Source organism: Argentina anserina, chromosome 3 (genome assembly GCF_933775445.1).
Source record: "Argentina anserina chromosome 3, drPotAnse1.1, whole genome shotgun sequence".
NCBI classification, from domain to species: Eukaryota; Viridiplantae; Streptophyta; class Magnoliopsida; order Rosales; family Rosaceae; genus Argentina; species Argentina anserina.
The window spans coordinates 28,935,402-28,942,477 of record NC_065874.1 but is presented as its reverse complement, the minus strand read 5'-3'; positions in this window follow the sequence as shown (position 1 = coordinate 28,942,477).

The window sequence follows — 7,076 nt, the reverse complement described above, 5'->3', positions numbered from 1 at the left end:
CACATCTCCTCCGCGAGTCTTATCTGCATGCTCTAAATTCATGGAACTCTCATACATCAACTCCTTGGTAGACAAACAAAGCGCTGATATGATGGTCTTGTATTCTTGTTTAAGCCCCCGTAGAAACTTATGGGCTAAGGAGGTTACACCCATTGGCCTGACATACCGGTACAACTGTGCAAAACGAGCCTCATACTCCGTGACAGTCATATTCCCATGTGCTAGCTTAAGGAACTCAAGCTCTAAATTCTAAAACTGGCACGTAGCACGCCACCACCACCCCAAAACCTCTCCTTTTCTTTCCTCTTCTCATTCACGGCCTCATGCCGCCTCTTATCTCCTCCACGTACCCTCACGCACCGCCTAAGGCGGCGGTATCCTCACCAACTCCCTCCTCCTCCGATCTCCTCCAATTCGAATCAAAACAACCACAAATTCACAACAAAGCATCACAACCACCATTTAAATCGAAACCTCACCTATTCCCGGCCTTGGAAGCACCGGAGCTCGTCGGAGAGCTTGGACCGGCTGTTCTTGGTTCGAGTGAGGAACGGAGAGCTTCACGGCGGCGAGATGGATCGCGTCCTGCTCGGAGGAGGGTGGAGTTGAGCCTACGAGGGCGTAGGTGCCGGCGGTGAGGAACACGTCGCTCGGAGGTGTGAGATCGGCGACAAATTTTTCGGAGAGGGAGAGAGAGGCTCGGGGAGGGAGAGAGAGAAGAGAGAGAAGGAGAAGGAGGCGCAGGGTGAGGGGAGAAGAGGGTTTCCGAAAATGGAAACCCTACTTCTGAAAAGTTTCCTTTTATACCCCCCTCCAAAATCTGAAACTAACTTCCGTCATTAATAACTTTCACGTACGACGTCCGATTAGAACGCGTGACATACCCACGAACTCGTATCGACGAGCTCTACAAGTTTCGTGAAGGAAGCTTTCACAAACAAGTGACCGAGCAAAAGTCAATTCTCATGTCGCGGAAACGTAACGTTTTCTAAATAAAAGTTCCGATAACGTTTCCGTTTTCGAATTTTTTTTTTGACGTCGCAAAGCGAAACAACACGTTTAATGAATTTCAAAAACTTTATAAACTTAAAAATAATCCAATAATCGTTAAAAAAAATCGGGTTATTACATGAATTGAGCGGGTCTTGTAGGGTACGTTTTAGATAGCTTATTGTTGCGTATAACGCTTTGATGCTTGTAATTTTCAATTTACGAGGTTTGGTTTTATGTCCCCCTTGATCTATGTTTTGATTGAAAGTAATAAAGGTGTGAGGATGAGCCTCCCATTAGGTTCCAAACCTCAAAAAAAAATTGGTGTCCTCATATAAATTAGCCTAGATAACTTTGAATTCCTAGATCCGCCACTGCTTGCAGGTGCTCATTTTCTTCACAGCTTATCCTGGTTTGATGATCTATATATGATAACCGGTTATTCGAACGACTACCCCAATTTCAATGGCTGAAATGAATTGTTTAATCTGCATCAAAAACTTAGTATTTGGATTGCATGCATGAAGCATAACCTAAGTTAGATTATTATCTTTTCTTTTTCTTTGTGCAAGGACTACCACCGAAAAGATTAATATATCTCAAGCCGAGGAGATCATAGGTACGAAGGGCTAGTTGCTGCGAGACATCAAGAGTGGAACTATTTGTGGATTTGATGTAACGCATATAGGTAACTAGTTTGTAATCAAAACTTATAATGGAAGAGAGGTGTTTGGGCCTAAAATAATACTCCGGTATTATCTAGACTATTTAGGCTCGTGGACCGATTATTTGGGGAAAATATATTACAGAGCAAGATTACCTGCCGTATTGGAATAGATTTAGGGGACTATCGCTGTATAGAATCTGAGTTGATTAAGGCATGTGAATCTAAATCAACTAAGAGGTTCTCAAGACTTGATTCGCAAGAAAGAACAATTTGTGTTCTCTATATAAGGGGGTTGAATAGACAGAATAACACACGCAACGTCAAACAAACTATCGCGCAACCGCATAGTCAAGTCTCCTCACGGAGCAACACCATGGATACTCAGTGCGATCGCGAACTCAGAAAATTTTCTAGATTCGCGAACGTTCCTACCGGTTGCGAGCCCAGAAATTTTTTTTCAAAACTACCGAGTTTCTGAAACTTTATGAGTTTCTTAATCATGCTCCGGCATTTTTTGTACCACAATTGGACCAATACTTGTGGTCTGGGATTTGTTGTGACTTTTTGTTATGCAGCACTGAAACAATACAAGTGTTTTATGAAACAAGTTGTGCTTGGGCCTGGATGAATTCTGGAGACTCTAGAGGTGTCAAGGGGCTGGCAGGACCTAGCATATCATCTAGAAGGTGTTCCAGAGATAGGCTAGAACGATTTTCTAATGGATCAACAACTAGTGTTGATCCAGAGGCTCCAACAGTTAGAGTGCCTTGGGAGTTGGAAGCGTTCGCGACTGCTGCGGCCTGCAATTGGTAAAGAGCGATTAATAAGACAGTTAAGTGTTTACAGAAAGAAAGGAAAAAGAAACATATAAATCAAGAAGTGGTTAAGTGTTTTACCCCATCAGTTTGAGTGGAGGGAGCACTGTTTTCTGGAAGGGGGTTTGGTGCAGCATTATTGCTTGCTGAGTCCACGTTCGCGAGGGACCGTTCCACATTTTCACCTTCTCGGTGAGAGCTGGTCACATCTTCTTCATCTTCTACCTCAACCTCCAGAATCTGAGTTGAAGAGGGATGGGAGAGTACAACTGTTGGGTTGATTAAGGCATGTGGCTCCAAGGTCCGAGTTCCCGCCACCGTGTTGAGGGGAGTGGCTTGAATTGACTCTCTATACGCGATCACAGCCTGTTGAATAGCAGTCGCGACTCCCATGGATGGTGACTGAGTTTCAGCATGAGCCTGTGTTAAAGACAAATTAGTACATCGCTGACTCACAGATGAACAATATAAGACAGAGGAATTACATCCTAGCAAATAACAAAGTGTTGCTTGGGGAGCAACAGTGTGTTTAAGTACGTACAGAGACGTCTTCCATCTCGGTTGCAGCAGCTTGAGTGTTGGATATAGATGGTGGAGTTGGGTTCTCGCGAGCCTACAAATTAAATAAGAATCTGTCAAAGTGGTTCATGAGTTAGTAGCCAGTTGGAACAAATAGGGTGTTCTTCTTACCTCGACTATTGTCTCTAGATTGCTATTCCCAGTTACTGTCTCAGGGTTGACCTGGTCAATTGACGAGCGACTGGGGTAGAGGTGCTTGAGGCATCTATTCTTCTCTTTTGATTCAATTGATATTCACAAGAGTTGGTTAGTGGAGAATGTTGCAACAGTCTTTAGTGTTGATAATCAAATATGGATGAAGACTTACAGGATTGAAGTCTACAACGTTAGGATCGTTCTCTTCATTGTCATAATAAATTATTCTCCCTCGCTTACGGCCTTGGGAGGAGGAAGCACCAACTGTGTCCTCAAAAACCTGCAACATGAACCAGTTAGTGGTTTTTAGTCAGTGTTGGAATAGGAACTGAAGGGGTTTCTGAAATCGAAACCAATTGAGTTCTGGGATGAGTCGCGTCTGCTCGATTGGAACTGGTTTGAGTTTCTGAAACAGTAAGTGTTTCTCGCGTACTTCAGCTCGAAAGGTTGTAGTGGTTGGAGGTGAAGTCGCGCGTCAGTTGGCAACGGGGGAATGTAAAGCGTTTCAGATTATTTTAAAAAAAATAACCGTTTGGGGTTTTCTTCTAGCCCTTTTCAATTTCGAAGGGTCTTCAATTTCAAGGCCTGGGGGGTAATATTTGGGCCTAAAATAATACTCAGGTATTATCTAGACTATTTAGACTCGTGGACCGATTATTTGGGGAAAATATATCATAGAGCAAAATTACCTGCCGTATTGGAATAGATTTAGGGGACTATCGTTGTATAGAATTTGAGTTGATTAAGGAAGGTGAATCTAAATCAACTAAGAGGTTCTCAAGACTTGATTCGCAAGAAAGAACAATTTGTGTTCTCTATATAAGGGGGTTGAATAGACAGAATAACACACGCAACGTCAAACAAATTATCGCGCAACCGCATAGTTAAGTCTCCTCACGGAGCAAAAGTCTCCTCGCGGAGAAAAAGTCTGATTAGCTTCGGCAACCAAGTCTCCATACGGAGTAAAAGTCCGATTCCCTTCGGCAACTAAGTCTCCCATCGGAGCGGAGCTACCCAGATGTGCGCCCAATGTTCTAAAACTCGGTCAACTCGGCCGAGTACTCGGCGAGTACTCGGTACTCGGCTAGTTACTGAGGCGATTTTGACCTACTCAGTGCTTCTACTCGGCGGGAAGAAAATCGGCCGAGTACTCGGTCTAACTCGGCCAACTCGGGTCCAAATCGGTCAACTCGGTCAGGAAAAAAAACAAGATTTTAGGGTTGTTTCGGATCTTCTAAGTGAAAGGGTTGGAGAGGAATCGGGAGTGGATGGTAGCTTAGAGCCTATGAGAGGTCCTAGAATCCAAGAAATTAGGGAGCTTGATGAGGATGATTTTATATCCGATGATGAAGAGGAAAAAGATGACTTGAGTTTTGATTTTGAGTCTGATTCGGAGGGAGTACAAGATAGATATGGAGAAGAAGAATTTGAGGCATAGTTACATATGCTTGGGATTGTTTGCAAGAACTGAATTTGGTTTGCTTTTATTACTTATGTTATTGTAATGGACTAATGGTTGTTTTTATTTTTTAGACATTATTATCTCTTAAATATTGTAATATTTTATGGACTATTTTTATTATTTTAGACATTATATATTAAATTATATGTTTTAAAAATAATAAAAAATCCAGAAATTATAATCCGAGTACTCCCCGAGTACTCGGCCGAGTACTCCTCTACTCGCTACTCACCAGCCGACCGACCGACTACCGAGTAGCGAGTTTTAGAACCTTGTGTGCGCCTCGCGCTGCATGTAGCAAACAAGTCCGATTAACCTCGGCAATTAGAGTCAAGTCCATCGAGTCGCTAGCCTAGCTTCTAGCAAACACAAAGTCTGCACTAGTCAACAAATCCCATTCGCGAGAGAGTCCTGCTATTAACGACACAATATAAGCTCTGATTTTCCCCAAGCGGTCTAAAGTAAGATCGGCCATCTACTTGAGGTGGAGTGAAAGGTACCTAGCAACTCCGGTTGTGTATAGGTCATTCGAACTTCAGCGGTTTATTAGCAATTGCGGAGTAATCGTTTGAGAAGAAGACAGTACGTGGAGCGCTATCATCATCATCAAACAAAGCAACAGTTGTACCTAACTCAAAGGTACTGGCACGCCAGCAACAACAGAGAACGAAGGGTCGAACCATCTAGGGTTTGGCACCGGGCCTTGCTGATTGTTTTCTAAGGAGGATCCGTTTTCCCAGCTCGAACAAGAGATTTGAGGGGATCTTGCCGGAGCTAATATATACCTTTTCCTATAAATTTATAATTAATCAAGTAACTTATAATTAATGCTAAAAATTAACATGTCCTAAGTAGGCTTGAATCGACTCCGTGAATGATCTGCACCACCACTTATATAATGGTCCGGCACCTTCTAATATCTTTTCCATGCAATGAGAAACCCAATTCACTATGCCATTTTTACACTTAAGTAACGAACCGTAACCAAAATCACAAATTTTGTCACCTAAGTAATGTTTAAGCGACGACTAAATAATGTCGTCACTACAATTGAAAGTTCGTCGCTTTAAGATCACTTAAGCGACGAACTTACACCGACAAGGATAAAGTTCATCGCCTTAAACCACTCTTAGGCGACGGAATTTGTTTGCTTCTCTCGCTTTAAGGTTTTTTCATCCACCACTTATATGCCCAATGGGTGGACCCCACTTCCGGAGTCTTTCGGAGGAGGGAGTGGTTGCTATATTCTAGACCCCATAGTCATTTCCTTGCACCATCTCCTATCTGTCGCTGAGGAAGATTTTCGGAAGGCGGTGGTCAAAGGGTATTTGTGCGACCAAAGTCCACTTTTTTAGGTTTTCTCGACAATCAGACGACCAAACGACGCTATTTTCATCTCAAAATTTAATCGTGTACCATAATATACATATATTTGACATTCAAAGGTCAGTTAGTCCAAAAGACTTACTTTTCTAATTGAAAACTTATGTAGCCTCTTATGTTGCATAACCTTTGTACTAGGTTAATAAAGAAGTTATTTCTTGAAGGTGCTATTTGGAGTTGACATCCGTTGGAAAAATTGACTGTTAGATGTGTTATGTACATAAAATAATCTGGATGATTAAAATTTGGACCGGAATGGGCGTTGTTTGGTTGTCTGATCGTTGAAAAAACAACGCTTACATGCCTTATGGATGGACCCCACTTCCGAACTTTTCAGGGGGCGAGCTTGCCATATTCTAGATCCCGTGGTCATTTCCTTGTACTGTCTCCTATTTGTCATTGAGGAAAATTTTCGGAAGGCGGGAGCCAAAGGGTATTTGTGCGGTCAAAGTCCACTTTTTATGTTTTCTCAACTATTGGACAGCCAAACGACATTATTTTCATCCCAAATTTTAACCATGTACCATAATATGCGTATATTTCACATCTAATGGTCAATTAGTCCAAAGGACTTACTTTACTAATTGAAAACTTAAGTAGCATCTTATGTTGCATAACCTTTGTACTAGGTTAACAAAGAAGTTGCTATTTATTGAAGGCGCTATTTGGAGTGGACATCCGTTGGCAAAACTGACCGTTAAATGTGACATGTACGTAAAATAATGAGAACGGTTAAAATTTAGGCATGAATGGACGTCGTTAGGTCGTCTGATCGTTGAGAAAACCGAAAACACTACTTATATGCCCTATGGGTGGATCCCATTTCTGGGGTATTTCGGGGTGGTCATTTCCTTCTACCCTTCGCGAAGGAAGATTTCTAGAATGCAGCGGTCAATGGGTATTTATGCAGTTTTAAAGTGCATTTTTTTTGTTTTTCCAACAATCGGATGATCAAACAATGTTTGTTCTATCCCAAATTTAAACCGTGTACTAGCATATACATATATTTGACATCCAACGGTCAGTTAGTTATAAAAAGATTAAT